Source organism: Onychostoma macrolepis, chromosome 06 (genome assembly GCF_012432095.1).
Source record: "Onychostoma macrolepis isolate SWU-2019 chromosome 06, ASM1243209v1, whole genome shotgun sequence".
Taxonomy (NCBI): Eukaryota; Metazoa; Chordata; class Actinopteri; order Cypriniformes; family Cyprinidae; genus Onychostoma; species Onychostoma macrolepis.
In genome coordinates this window covers 11,007,672-11,024,316 of record NC_081160.1, presented here as the reverse complement: position 1 = coordinate 11,024,316, position 16,645 = coordinate 11,007,672, and the positions used below count along the sequence as shown (strand labels likewise).

Here is a 16,645-nt window from a genome sequence, read left to right as displayed (position 1 = left end):
TTGCTCCTATAGTGTGTGGTGTCCTCGGGGTTCCCGCCACACATCAGGATTTCTGGTCGTAAATATTCAACATGTTGTTATTCAACAAAATCAGCCCGATTATCTTGTGGTGTATACCCAGAATAAGTCTGTGGGAAACACTGTGGTATAAATAAATTAAACTGTATAACTGTTTCACTGCAATTCATGTTATAATGTTAGAATTAAAGAACAATAAACATAATATATATTACTTATCTGTACATAGTAAAGGCAGTTATTTTTAAGCGGTTGTTGACATCCTATCTAAACCGTGATTTAGCCAAAAAAAACAACAACAATAAGGTTACCACTCTAATATGTTTTGCAATATCTGTGCATGCAAAGGTTCTGCACGATCCTCTTGATCAATATTCTCAGGGTCTGAATCTGGCTCAAATTGATATGGAAATATTAATGCCATCCTTAACTATACCGGATCAGATGGACCTTGCTGCTTTGGCAAGGGGCGTGGCAGTACTGAATAGGGCCGTGCGATATGATGATATATATCGGATGGACGAAATAAAAAGTCTATCGTTTCATATTATGTTCTATCGTTTATTTCGTGGAACAATAGATTGTTTACGGTAATACTTTTTAATCATTTGGAAGAGTGCGATCTTTACATGCCACCGACGAGGCGTGAAGGGGAGACAGAACCAGGTGGAGAACGACCAGAACAAAACGAGGAGCTCGTTCCTAAACGAGGGACTACATCTGTAGCATGGACACGCGTTTTTAAGCACTGCAGTTTTAAAACAACCGATTTTAAACCGTTGAAACACAAACAACAGAGCTATATGCGTGTGCCGTCTCCGTTTCTATGTGAGAGGACCGCACATTTTTATTTTTATTTTTTTGCCGCTTTATTGACTTTGAACGATTACATAAACACACTTATATGCGTCAGAATCCTCATCTTGGCAAGTATCCTCATAAAGACAGCGATTTAGGTCTTAAGAGAGAGGAAGCAGCTAAAAGAGAAAACGCATATGTAACAGTATATTGGATCCGGACTTCGGTCTTAAAGGGGAAGCTGTCCAATATTCGTTCTGTCTGCCATTCATATTACACATTGCTAGAAAATCTCTCACTGCTCTTGACTAAATCACTTTTGTAACTTTAATAAGAAGAAATAATAATAAAAAATAATGATATATAGAATCTATACATAATACACGTGTTAATTATATCTATCATAGATAGATAGATAGATATAATTAACACAGTGAAGACTAATTAATTTACACAATGTATGTAGCGTTTCTTATTTATTATAGTTTTTTATCCTATTGCTTGCAGTTAGTTTCTTATACTTATTTCATCACTGACTGTTTATTTATTTTCAGTGAGCTTTTTCTTTTGTCTATTTTTAGGCTTGTATTAGTTTGATATTGACATTGGTGACAAGGATTATGAAAATTCTATGGTATCAAAGATTTTAATATCATAAAAACCTTTTTAACAGAAATAAAAATTACTATATCGTGATATATATTGTTATTGTGATATAAAATTAGTCATATCGTGATAGAAGATTTTGGTCATATCACCCACCCCTAGTACTGAATCACCGTCTAAGCTGTTCGCCAGTCACAATGCACTGGGACAGCTAACCAATCACAACACATTTCGTTTTTCGGAAGGTGGGCCTTCATCAAAACCAGAACTAATCGAGCCGTTTGTGCCAGGCTTGGGAGAAAGATTTTGTAATAATGTAAATTATGTAAAAAATAATGCGTTTTTCGAACCACCAAGCATGAGAGCATGCTCTAGTACACCCCCAAAACAAAATCAAGACTTTGTAAAAGAGCATAATAAGACCCCTTTAAGAGTTAGCAACAATGCTTACCACACGCAAAAATACAATGTGAGATGTTTATGCAACAACTGTTCTTATGAATAGGTTCATTTAGGTGAGTCAAAAAGATGGACAAAACAGACTCACACTTGCTCATAAGTTAGCGGTTTAAATCTGGCTCATTCAGTGAATATCTGACAACTGACACCCTTTCTCAAGTGCAAGACATTTTTCATGCCCGAATCCATATAAACTAGGAACTTTTAATGCGATGTGTACTTAAGGTTTGTGAAACCTGCCAAATAGTATAGTCATTCTAGGCACATGTACAGACTGCAAGTTCAGACTTGTAAATGTGTACAAAGCATGCTTTCATGTGATGAAGAAATTTACGCCACGCGTACTGAGTGCAACACATTAATTAGTCTGTTTACTATGATTAGATGTTCATATGACCATGTGTGGTCACACTTTATTTTGATGGTCCCCTTTAGATATTCTGTTGACTACTGTATATGTAAGTAACTTTGAAACTATGTGTCAACTAACGCCCATTAGAGTATTAGTAGAGTATAAGTTGAATGTTTGGTTAGGGTTAGGTTTAATAGAATAAGGTGACATGTACTTGCAAAGTTACTGAGGGTGTTTTCACACTTGGTCCTTTTCAGAGGTCTGAGCACGGTTCGCGTGATTTTTGGCCCATATGTGAACACTCCAAACGATCTCAGACCCCTCAGAAGCGAACCGAACCGAACCGAGACCATCTCGGGAGGTGGTCTGAGTACGGTTCGCTTTCGGCTAAAGGTACGGTTTGCTAAAAATGTGCTTTGTGAACACAAATCAGCCCAGGCTCACTTGATTTTTCCATTTGCGAATCCTGATGTAGTTTGGCCATCAGATGTGTCCATACAAATCTGCTGTTCATCGTGGCTGCATCTTCTGCCATATCTCTACAAATTGTTTGTTCACAACGTACACTCGTTTATTTTAATTTCAACCGCTTCCAAAATGTGTAAGAGAGACGCGGCTGTGCGCCAGGCCAGTTTAAACTTTTTGATATAGGCTACGAGCGCGCACATCCCAGCGGGGGTTAAACTACACTCTCTTTAGCGTTTATTGTTTCAACTCCCATGGTTCACATAAACACAGTTAGTTTTGTCTCAATCGAATATATAAATCTGGGAAAGAAATCGCATGTGTATCAACTGATCTGTGCAGTATGAAGTTCTTCTAGTACAGCAGCCTAATATAGAATCTATTATTCATACGGTTAATAATATGCATTTCAATTTTTTTTTTTCATTTCATTAATACATTTCGTACTTAAAGGGCACCTATTATGCCCTTTTTTACAACATGTAATATTGGTCTTGGGTGTCCCCAGAATGTGTCTGTGAAGATTCAGCCCAAAATACCCCACAGATCATTTATTATAACAGCTGGAAAATTTCATTTTTGGGGTGTGTCTAAAACTCTAAGCACTATAAATATGACATTCACAAAGTAGTCTGGAGTGATACATGTATTTAGGTAGATTTTGAGGCACATTACCTTGAAAAATGAAAGTAATCCTCACCAGCTCAGATGTTGAGAGAAAATGAAGACTCTTATGTTCAGTCTTACATCCAAACACAGAGCACCGGGATTGCTTGCGAGACATTATTGACATTACAGCTGCTCGAACGAGGAGAAAATGAAGGACAGCGTAACCGCTGAGGGCAGAAACTATAGCAATTCAGGGCTGTCAATCAACACCCGTGGCTCGGCCCTCCGAAATGTGACGTCACACTGTGGCGAGAATCAAAACAGCAGGCCAAATGAGACTGACTTGGTTTAAAGGGGATTAAAAAATGAGGAGTGGGTGGATTTTTATTATTGTAGGGTGGTTGTGTTCACACACTGCCAACACACATTTATGTCCAAACACAATGTAAAAGTGGATTTTGCATAATAGGTGCCCTTTAAATGCCGCATTTAAGGATAGTCGTACTGTTCCTGAAAAATTTAAAGCAGTTTATAATATTTTATTTTATTTTATTTGTCCAATTTTATTTATTTTTTTCTATCTCAATGTCAGCATGCCTTTTCCGCTGGTCCTTAAAAAGTCTTATATTTAATTTTATCAAATTTAAGGCCATAAAATGTGCAATGGGGACGGAAATACAATTGCCATATAGCTTAACGTGATGATTAAAATGAAAAAGGCTATGATTTCATCGGATAAATATGAGCGCTACACGTTTCAAAGTCTATCTTTATGAAGTTCTGAAAGCGCCACCTGCTGGCAGGGAATGAATTAGCATTTTTAACAGCCCTTCTGCTGGTTTAAAATAATACAGGTGCATCTCAATAAATTAGAATGTCGTGGAAAAGTTAATTTATTTCAGTAATTCAACTCAAATTGTGAAACTTGTGTAGTAAATAAATTCAATGCACACAGACTGAAGTAGTTTAAGTCTTTGGTTCTTTTAATTGTGATGATTTTGGCTCACATTGAACAAAAACCCACCAATTCACTATCTCAATAAATTAGAATACTTCATAAGACCAATAAAATAAACATTTTTAGTGAATTGTTGGCCTTCTGGAAAGTATGTTAATTTACTGTATATCTACTCAATACTTGGTAGGGGCTCCTTTTGCTTTAATTACTGCCTCAATTTGGCGTGGCATGGAGGTGATCAGTTTGTGGCACTGCTGAGGTGGTATGGAAGCCCAGGTTTCTTTGACAGTGGCCATCAGGTCATCTGCATTGTTGGGTCTGGTGTCTCTCATCTTCTTCTTGACAATACCCCATAGATTCTCTATGGGGTTCAGGTCAGGCGAGTTTGCTGGCCAATCAAGCACAGTAACACCATGATCATTGAACCAGCTTTTGGTACCTTTGGCAGTGTGGGCAGGTGCCAAGTCCTGCTGGAAAATGAAATCAGCATCTCCATAAAGCTTGTCAGCAGAAGGAAGCATGAAGTGCTCTAAAATCTCCTGGTAGATGGCTGCGTTGACTGTGGACTTCAGAAAACACAGTGGACAAACACCAGCAGATGACATGGCAGCCGAAATCATCACTGATTGTGGAAACTTCACACTGGACTTCAAGCAACATGGATTATGTGCCTCTCCACTCTTCCTCCAGACTCTAGGACCTTGATTTCCAAATTAAATGCAAAATTTACTTTCATCTGAAAAGAGGACTTTGGACCACTGAGCAACAGACCAGTTCTTTTTCTCCACAGCCCAGGTAAGATGCTTCTGATGTTGTTTCTGTTTCAGAAGTGGCTTGGTAGCCCTTTTCCTGAAGACGTCTGAGCGTGGTGACTCTTGATGCACTGACTCCAGCTTCAGTCCACTCCTTGTGAAGCTCTCCCAAGTGTCTGAATCGACAGATACTGCTTGACAATATTCTCAAGCTTGCAGTCATCCCTGTTCCTTGTACACCTTTTCCTACCCAAATTCTTCCTTCCAGTCAACTTTGCATTTAATATGCTTTGATACAGCACTCTGTAAACAGCCACACCTTTCAGTAATGACCCTCTGTGTCAATGTTCGTCTTCTGGATCATTGCCAAGTCAGCAGTCTTCGCCATTATTATGGTTTCAAAGAACAAGAGATACCCGGGAATTTATACTGTATGGATGGTCATTAATTTAAACTCAAATGTAAATATTCTAATATTTTGAGATACAGATTTTTGACTTTCATGAGCTGTAAGCTCTAATCATCAAAATAAAAATAAAAAAAATAAAAAAACTTTTGAAATGTTTTACTTTGCATGCAATGAACCTAAAATATATGAAAGTTTCACTTTTTGAAATAACTTACATGAAAAAATTAACTTTTTCACGGCATTCTAATTTATTGAGATGCACCTGTAATTGATCTTAAACCAGCCATTAAACCATTAATATAATAATTGATACATTTGATTTTTGACTCTTTTCTTAAAAAAAATTCAAATTTGAAAGGCTGAAATTTTATTTCATTTTATAATTTTTTATATTTTTTGTGAAAACCTGTATCTGAACTGTAAATCATGCTTTTTACAGTCATTTTACAGTTTAATATGTTACCACTGACATTGCCCCACCCCACTCATAGGGCATAAATTTTAACTGTGCAGGTCTTAAAAACAGTCTTAATAAGTCTTAAATTTGATCTTAAAAATCCTGCAGAAACCCTGTGCGTTATAAAATAAAGACGATTACATAAACAAGGAAAACAATTCAAAACAAATATTACAAAGGTGTACAAAACTTTTATTTTTGTGAAAAAGATACAAATATTCCAGCCAGTCAGCCATCAAACACTGAACTGGACTAGATCCAAAAAGCAACAGTCTGAACACAAAGAGGTCTGAGACACCATTACTGCTTAAGTGGACCAAAAAAGGATCTGAATCCTCTTTCAGGAACTGTGATAGTTCCTCTTTCACCTGGTCTGCCTCTTGGTCCACTTAAAGGGGTCTGGGTTCGGTGTGAAAACACCCTTACAGTAGGGCTGCTCGATTATGACAAAAATCATAATCACGATTATTTTGGGCAATATTGTAATCACGATTATTTAACACAATTATTAGTGGGCCATATAACCAATTTTTTTTAATGCAAGTCTCAAGTGTTCAGTTAACAGCCTATAGAAATTGAATAATCAAATGTAAAAACAAAAAAACAAAAAAAAAAACAGCATAGTCTTCACTGTAAGAATTAAACTTCCTTTGTTTCTTATTAAAGCTACAAAAGGCCTTCTGTGAAGAGCAGTGAGTGATTTTGTCTTTGTCTTTTTTTGTTTGATTAATATTAAGCACACAGTCGCAGCAGGAATATAGCCCGCTGTCACTTTAAGAGCCGTTACATGATTTTACTGATTTAAACGTGGAAATGGGCTTTTTTGGAGTGAAAGTGCACTGCTGGAAAGGGGGTGAATGGGGCGCAATAATCGATTTATCTCGATTATTATATTTTCATAATCGTTGGAGGTCGAAATTGAAATCAAAACTGAATTTCGATTAATTGCATAGCCCTACCTTACAGTCAGCAGAACTTTTATATCAACATCAAATGCAAAAACATAAGCTGATATTATTTACTAGTCTAGCAGCAGCAAAGGCCAGCTTGGCATCTGTACTGCAGCCTATAATTTTACAAAGCTCTCACCATCAAGAAAAGCGAAACCAAGATTTACTCTCGTCTAGCCACTTGCACTGTCACTTTCTTTTTTTCAATTCCTCCGTCAATGTTCTCTTTGGTTTGTAAATCCTGCACCATTTTTTTTCAGTGTAGGATGAATCAAATTAGAACAAACTTATACCAAATACAACTACAAAAACCCTAGTCTGTTTAAATTAATTTTACTAGTCTACTAGAAAGTCTATTAATTTTTAAGGAGCTAATGGCTCCCTAGTCTTTACTGATTTATTTATTTACTTTTCTGGAGCCCTGAAGTTTCACCCAACACTCAAACTCCCTTTAACATTCTAGCACCCCACTGTTTCAGATTGTATACATTTGGTACTGCTATGCTATGCAGTAGAGCTTTGTTACAATGGACCTCCCATCTGCTTGCTTTGGCAAAGTAATTCCACCTCACTGAATCTTCATCACAGTGAAGGACTAAAGCCCTGACTACGCTCACAAAGACTGTCCTTAGAGTCACTATAGCAACATAAGCTTTTGTCTCCTGATAACACACAAAATTTATGATTATGAGCCCAGAACAAAATAAATTTCTATTGTCTCGAGGCCACTTGTTTAAAAAGACCTCTTTTTCTAATATGTCTCTTGTAATTTGCTGAGTATACAGCAGCTGTCTCTCCATCATCTGCAAAATCATTAAACATAAACTCTGTGCATGCCAGTACATGAGAATCAACTTTGGGTGCATTTCCCGAAAGCATTGTTGGCCAACTATGGCCGTGAGTTCCGAAACCATAGTTCCAACTTCCAACATTTGCAAATAGCATCACAAAGTACTGTGGTTGGAACAGCTCTCCACCTGTAGTTAGAAGAACATTCTTGATAGCATGAAGTGGACTTTAATAAGCAGTACAATCTATATATTTCATTCCAGAGATATTTCCATGTATACACCAATATAATTTTACACCTTTAAGTTTCTCAACAGAATGAAAATAAGAGTGAGCACATGTAAATGTGCTCTAGTACTCTGGGGAAACCATGTGAGAGGGAACCCGTCATGAAACCAAACATCTGTAAATAATTCAAAACAATGGAGAACAAAAACACCAAAGTAGTCCTCCTTAATTACAGCAATAACCTGCCAGTAATTCAATATCAAACCAATTATAAGCAGAAGTTATTACTCCAATACCTGTGTGATGTCATTAACAACAGTTCTGTACTGTTAAACCAGAGTGTTTCCAACAACAAATGTACAACAAAAATACTTCTATTTCAGGAAACAGCTGTGACAAAAATTTTTCCAACAATGCATTGTACTATTAACCCTTTAGGCGCCAGGGTTTTTTTTTTTAAAAATGCTGGATTTTGACATCAAGATTTCAAAAGCTTGTAGCTTGAAAGGGTTTAAAGATAGAGATCTACTGTAAAATAGAAAAATGTTGGGCATGACCTAAAGTTTATGTGGGGTGTAAATATACTCATCTAATTTGCATATTATGATGTCATCAGGGGGCGGTCCTCTTGAATTTCATAATATTCAGGAAATAGTAGATATTGAATTGATATTTGAACTTATTTGCATGTTTTTTTTAGTTTTTTTTGTCTTTTTATCCTCATTCCACATGATCAGGAAAAGAGGAAACCAACAATAAAACAGGAGAAAGTACTAAATTATTACTATATTACTATACTATGTGTAAAACGCATGTGAACAGTAGCCTACTTTTTGATCAGTTCATCAGTAATATTCAGGAAATAACAGATATTGAATGGATGTTTGAACTTATTTGCATGTTTATTTTTTATTTTTTTTGTCTTTTTATCCTCATTCCAAATGATCATGAAAAGAGGAAATCAACAGTAAAACAGGAGAAAGTAGTAAATTATTACTATATTACTGTGCCATAGTAAAATACATGTACCTATTTTTTGATCAGTTGACCAGCTATCTGCCCAATCAGGTATCTAGGTGACAGTTTATAGTTCTTGAGAGTATGGTACCTCTCATTGCATGGCACAGCGCACAGACCTGCCCCTCACTGACTGCACCTGTACTGTCTGCCGGCGGCCCTTTGAGCGCGCGCGCGATCAGAAAAAAAGTCGCAGTCTGGCCGACCATCAGCAACGCGATGCCTCTCCTATGGACACTAAGACCACGTCCACCCCTGCCACCCTCATCCCCGTTGGGCAAGGCTCGAAATTATCACTTATCACTTGATGGTGCTTTGTGAACACTCTCGCCATTTACGGTGGCGCCATTGCGCGTGCAAAGATGTACCGGGAGATGCGCGATCATTAGACGGCCGATCGTCATTTCCAAAGGCAAATATTCCCCTTCAGAGTCAGAATAGGCGAATAACATTTGCAACACGTCCTCACAGTACAACTTTTTATTAGCCATTTGGCGATTTTCTCTCACAAATCTCACAATTTACTCAGACGCTAAGAACTGAACTGCTTCCGCATCAATGACACGATAGCTCACTTGCTCTGCTATTTCCTCGAACAATTTTGGTCTAGAATCAAGTACTACATGTCTGCCATCTAGTGGTAGGGAATACAAATGAGATACTACACCATATTAGGAACTACAGTCTGTTTAATGAAGTATGACGTCTTGTCGCAATTTTGCGACTTTGGCGCTAGAGGGTTAAGCTGCAAATTACGTCATTGTATGGGAAACACAACTCTGGATAGCTCAAGGCTATGATAAGTTGTTTTGTTTTGTAATGTCACCAGTCTTGACTAAAAAGTAAAAGTAAAAGTTTCTTATCTAAACACTCATCGTTTCCTACTATAGTACCCCCCCCCCAGCCTTTTCTGTCTCTTTATTGTATTGCACTTTTCCACACAATGTGTATATATGTGTATAAACAACTGTAACATAACTTTTAGCTGCAAAATTACAGAATTGATCGAAATATATGTCTGTCCAGAAGTATTATCATCCATGATCAGGTTTTATTTCACTGTTTTGAATCAGACATAATAATTAATGTCAATAATGTGGTAATGTGTTTTGCTTGAACACTTGTGATTGGATCAAGTCAAACACATCTTAATGTCAGGTTTAAACGGGCCAGAGAGAAAAAGGGATGCCTGTTTCGTAAATGATCGTGCAAAGAAATATGAACAGTGGAAGTATAATGTTGCAGTTCAGCAGAAGCGCACGAACACATTTGCTTTGATGATCTGATTTAAGAGGAAGCCAAAAGCCTTCATCTTTCCATTTGTTGAATTATCATGTTGTTATCTATCGCCCATCAAAAACCCACCAACCACCTCTCTCTCTCCCCTTCAAAAGACAAGAATCCATGTCTCCCCATCAAATAATATTATCCCCCAAAAATGTGTGTGTGTGTGTGTATATATTTATATATAAAATACACACACACACACACACACACACACACACACACACACACACACAATTACGGATGCATTACATGGCTAATGTGTTTGCACAGGCACATGCACCAGTAATATACACTAATGCAGAGCTTTGCTTGATCTGTGCATTTATAAAGCGGCTTTCCCTGAAAACCCAACCCCCCCTTTCACATTCGCATCTAAACATCTCTTCCTCAATAACTCAATAGGACCAATGTGAATATCTGGAATGCTAATCCTTAGCTCTTCATGATATTCACACTGCAGAAGTGAAGAATGACTGACTGTACAGTCGCTGCGGATATTACAACGCTTTTCTTTTCAGTTTGTGCACTATAATGCTGTTGCTGTCGAGCTCCAATGACCCAACACAGAATCACAGACTTTTACTTGGTGTCCTGTTTAGGTAGGCTATATTTACATTGAGTTGTGGTATATTTTCAGCAGCATTTGATATAAGATTTGGAGAGTCGATTCATTTTATGTGGTACTGACTTCAGTTGTTGTGAACAGCTCTAATTTTACCCAGAGACAAGTTTTTATTTCACCTGATAGGGCCCCACAAAACCACGTGTCATTTAAATCAGTCTTTTGTCATACTGGATTTTGTGCTGTTTCTATGTACTAGTCCTAGGTTTTTTGTCCCATCACAACAAGACCAGTTCAGGAAGTTCCTCTGTAGTCATTTGGCTAATAATTATCAAATGTATGTTGACCTTTAAGATCAACATTTGCTGCTTTAGGCAAGCCAAATCATTAATTTGAAGAAAACTTTTTCAAAAAGTTTACTTTTTTTAACGAATTGACACACTAGCACTAACATTTTCTCTCATATACAAAAATGCGTGGAAGAATTCAAGTATGTTTCTGTTTCTTTCAATCTATCTGACTAGCTACAAATGAAAAATGCAATATTGCAAATTACATCTAGTGCTGAGTGCAATTTAATGATAATGACTTTTTTATGACTGTCTTTCAAAATAATATACAGCTTATGAACTTCATGACAAAAGCTCTTTTTGGGATAATCACATAATCCACTGATCTTTTAAGCACAGTTTATACCTTTTATCCCCCCACAAAAGAGAGTATCCATTAGAGTGAAATGTTCATATCAGAATCTGAAATGTGATGGTTTGTTGCTCCTGGTGATTTCTCATTTGGTGCTCTGCTTTTCAGAAAGTGGTACAGATGACTGGATCATCCCATATACATGCATCATCCAAAAAGCACAAGCTCTCAGAGAGGATTGGGTTAAAGATATGAACTAGGCATCAATAGATGACAAAGCTGTCAATGCACATGAAAAAATCTAGTCATGCACCAAAATTACATTTTTGGCTGAAAAAAAATAAATAAAAAATCTGTGAAGCTCTGTATTGAAGCACTTTATTCGATTAAAATTGTTGTAAATTAAGTTTAAGTTGTAAATTAATATATTAATATAATTTAATTAAATACAAAGTTAACATTTAAAATAAATAGTTAATTTCTAATAGTGAAACTATAATAAATATCTTCATTTAACTAAAATTAATTAGATTAGACATTATTTTTGATGATAAAATTTAAACCTTAAAGCTAAAATATTTGGAAAACAGAATTTGGGACAAAGTAACACCTTATTTCCTCCTTCAACCATATTTGTCAAGAGATTAACCTCAACCTTTACTGCACATTGTTATTCTTGTAGCTATTCATCTATAGCGGCTAATGAATCAGAAGTATCAAACATTCAATTAAGCATATCTACCCTCAGCTTTTGAATTAGAATTAGAAATTAAATATGCTCCCTGTTTACCCTTTTTGCTTGTTCAATTTCTGTCTCTACTGAAATTAAAGTACCAAGTTTTTACCTTCATTTTTGAAGGCTAGGATAAATAGTGCCTTGTCTACTGAAAAAAAGGTGTGCCCGTTTAGAATGATATAACACTGAGTAAATGATGGAATTTAAATTTTTTGGTGAACTACTGTTTTCCTTTAACACTGTCAAACTCAAGAAACATGCCTCTAGGATTGAATGTAAATGTAACACAGCATAAAAGAGCCTTGTGACACTTTGTCAGCACTGGCAATACCTTCAGGCACTGATCGTGCATGATATGATTTTTACTAAATGTAATATTGAGTACTTTCCTATTGTGCACAAACAAATAACCAGAATCCAGAATTTAGAATCCGGATTTCCCAAACGTTGCCACAATGTACTCTGAAATTTTCCACATAATTGCTGTCACAATATTTATCTTACTGAGTACATTTTCTAAAAAAAAAAAAAGTGTACTTATGCTAAAGGGAACAAACAATATAGATTTAACATGAAAAGCCTGAGGGCAGCTCACCTCATGCATGGCTGAAGGATTTCAGCTTAAATATGGAGTTGCAGTTCAGTGCAGAAAAATCCATATGCTGCATTAAAGTGCTCTTAACAATGATCAAGGATCTGGACATCTGCAGAGGTTATTAAAACAGTCTAACATGTATTTTCGTACTTAAACTTAGTGTATCTCCTAGTGTATTTTTTCTTTCTTTCTATGTGGCACTGTATGAAAATGGTCTTCTCTTTGTCTCTCATTGAGACTTTATACAATTTTTCCAGCTGATTCCTTCCTCCTTTGTGGCACGTCTTGGAAATATAATCCAAAATTGGTAATGACACTCCTGCTCAATTCTACTACTTTGGTAAGTGGTAAGCGATTTTACTGCAGAGATTGGACATATTGCATGGAAAATCATTATAAGTCACTTCTGAAGGCCATCATTTAAATTATATCACTAAATTCAGCAGTTTAACCTGCTAGGCTGAAAAGCAAATCTAACGCTATTTTCAATGTAACTAGTCATGTTTCCATTACCCTGTTTTTATGCGCATTTTGAAGTATCACATCAGAAACGAGTGATGGAAATGCCAAATTTCGAAGAAAAAAAGTTACAAAAGTTTACACTTGGTTTAGGTGGTTTTTGACTTGCATGGAAAAGAGTTAATATGAATAAACTCTTACAAAGCATTACAAAACATTAAACCGGCGTGAAATATTGGCTGTTTCCACTAATTAATTTTTATTTACAGTTGGGTATAAGGTTACCAATACCACTGTCATCCACTCAAACAACTTGATGGAAATGCAACTAATTCGCTTTTTTTTTTTTTTTTTCTTTGCTAACTTTGAAAAAGATTGGCTTCATGTTTAGATGGAAACCCAGCTACAGAGAGCAAGATCACCAGAGTGGCAACAATTTAAGCAATATCTTTATTATATATTTTTTTAAAAACAACTGCTTTTTTAAAGAGTTTTAAAGAGCACATAGGACGCATGACTATAGAATAGAAATCCAAGTGTACTGTGCTGAATGCAATGCATATTTAAAACAGATATGAAATAGATATGGGAAAGCAGTTCCTGCAGCAGTCATGCAGAGTAGAACTGGCTCAGTCCCAGTGCTGGCTCAAATTATGAAATCATATAAATCACTCATTTTTTTTAAGGTAACACTTTCAATCAAACAGTGACACAGGCGGGTAAAGTTTCTGACGGAAGCAAGAATCTTTCATATCTCCCTTCAACTCTGTAAGTTCTAAAAGTGCCCCAATGGCATGGCATGACGTGTTTGATGGGGGTAATTGTGGATAACTAGGGAAAAGTCACGTGAGTGGAAGCAATGACTCCACTTTCCTGCAACTGTCTTATTTGGCTGTCCATTTTTTTGAACATTCTAGAAATTGGTCTATAATGGATCAGGCTGGGGGAAATAGATGGACTAATTACAAACTTTACAACTCACCCACTCACACATTCTGTTATCTGTGAGCAAGATTTTATTTTATAATTATTTATTTTTTTGGTGGACACTCAGCTTGGTGTAGGTACACCTCCATATCTGTGACCATTGTGACACCTGCAGTGTTTATGGAGCCGAGGATTTAATGACTAACTATCTGAAAAGAAGGCGACTACTAAAAATAATATTTGAAATCACAGTGAGTCAGATGAATTACACAAGTTATTACATGAAAACATGAACAATAACTTGAGATTCTCTGTCTCTAATAACTGAATTTGAATTAATAACTGCATTAGGTCTTCTATCAACTGCTCAATCCTCCGTTACTAGGTCTAAAATTATGTTTTGGAAGTAGTTGAAATTAGTTAGTAGCTAGTAGTTGGAACCAGTTAGTTAAATTAATCCTACCCACAAGAGTGTTTAAATGACAAACCCTGACCAGAAAATAATGGAAACCCGAGGTGTAACGGCATCACCACCTTAGGTGTGCATTATTTTCTAATAACTCAATGGCCCATCATCAATTATTCTTTACATAATTCATGACATGTGTAATGTACATACTCAAAAATATATTTAAAAAGTTTATCAAAGTTAAAAAAGTTATCCAGTTGTGTGGAAAACAACTATTTAATTTAATTGATGTTTATAACACATTTTTGGGAAAATAGTACAAGTTTTCAAAACCATGTGAAACTAACATGAATACCAAAAAATCAAAAAACAAAACAAAAAGGAACTTTGCACATGCATTTTAAACTACATTTCTACAATGATATTTTTATTTTCTTTACCTTGGACACTTATTTGACATTCACCCTAACCAGCAACTGCCATGAACGTGAAAAACAAGGTCTCCCTCCAAGATGCTGATAAAAGCTATTCCCTAATCAGACCTACAAAACAGAATCTACACTGTTCGTGGAACTCATAAAATGTAGACCTCATACACTGCATACATGTACAGTATGTGTGTTAATCCTTACACACATTATTTAAAACCACTTCAGCGAAGTTCCGTTAAATGAGAGTGAAAAAGAAAGAAAGAGAGAGACGGAGGGTTGAAAAAAGATGCCTGCTAACAATGTCAAGTACTAGTAAGTACCACCTTGAACCTGAAACCACAAGCAGAACAGCTTTTCAATGAAAGCTTCTTTAGTGCAATGTTGTAATCAATAAAAACCATCAGAACACAGAGGTCTACGTCCAGTTTATCTTTTTACCTAAGATATTAGTTGCAAATGTGTTTTTGACACCAGATTTCATTCTTTTTTTGTATAAAAGCTTTATTCTGCATCTGGGTGTAGGAACAGCTCTTGAGTTTACTTAAAAATGAAGACTGGTATATAGTTCATATGGACTCCATCTGCATAATCTGCAGAATCACTATTAATGCTAGACAACTGGGGCTGATGCTTTGCAAGCAGAACGGAAAACACATTTGTCAGTTTAGTATGTCTCGGGAAAAAAATTGCCTTAATTGAGCAGCCCATGTTCTTTCTGTCTCTTGCAATGTATCCGTAGCAGAAGGACGCACATGTTACTCTATGCATTTTAACTTCTGGTGCTAAATTTTTGGCACTAATACTGACAGTGATACTCACACTGATAATTTAAACAATGTGAAAAGAGACCTGCAGGGCCAGGGTGCTGGAATCGAAATTAGTTTTGCCAAGCAAGTATCGGCAGCTGAACCACAGCTGATGATCTCATGTCAAAAGCTCAGCTTTCAGGTGAAATGTAGACTCCTGAGGATAATACTCCACACATCTAGAGATAGCTGCAACCAAAGCACCAGAATTATCAAGGGACTGGCAACTTAGGTTGCTGGCAGCATCTGGCCCAAGAAAAGAGTAATACACTCATGATAATCTCATTCTTATCCTTATCATTTGCATGTCAAATATTTTAATTATCTGATCAGTTGAGTAAAACTCTGACTTAAGTATATAGAATGAAAATCAGAATTTCTGAATTTTTTCCTCATGTTTTGGCCTTAATATTGATTCAAACGGAAGGCTAGGTAGTGAGTATAAAGTGAGCATGTCTATTCACAAATGGGGTAAATGTATTGTGATTCAATCACTAAAAACACATGGAATCATAATGCATGTGACCACACTGCATGTGTACAGTAGCACTGTGAAAAATTTAAATAAAAAAAAAAAAAAAATATTTAACAGTAAAAAAAAAAACTGTTTCTTCTTATTTTATTTTTTCTTATTGGCTATGTACATTAAGGTTTTATTTTACATCTTATCTTGTAATGGATGTTTATTGCATTATTTTAGTGTTTTGTACTGTATTTGTGTGTATTGCATGCTCCTTCTATATATTAGTATTCAGTTTTCAGATTTAAATCTCAGCGACATTTAGCATTCAAAAAGACCCATTATCAACAGCGTTTAGATGTATGAAAACAGCTCACACAGAAGTCACTGTTGGTCAGTGTAGCAAATTTGTGTGACCATTTTGAACATGAACAAAATCTGCATAGTGAACTTCCTTGCCCTCA

The 16,645-nt window shown here is 36.1% G+C and overlaps 1 protein-coding gene across 2 annotated transcripts in view; it reads right to left on the bottom strand.

Annotated features, from left to right (window-relative positions):
* prkcaa (protein kinase C, alpha, a) overlaps nucleotides 1–16,645 on the bottom strand; it is a 133,667-nt gene that overhangs the window by 115,245 nt on the left and 1,777 nt on the right. The window lies entirely within an intron of this gene.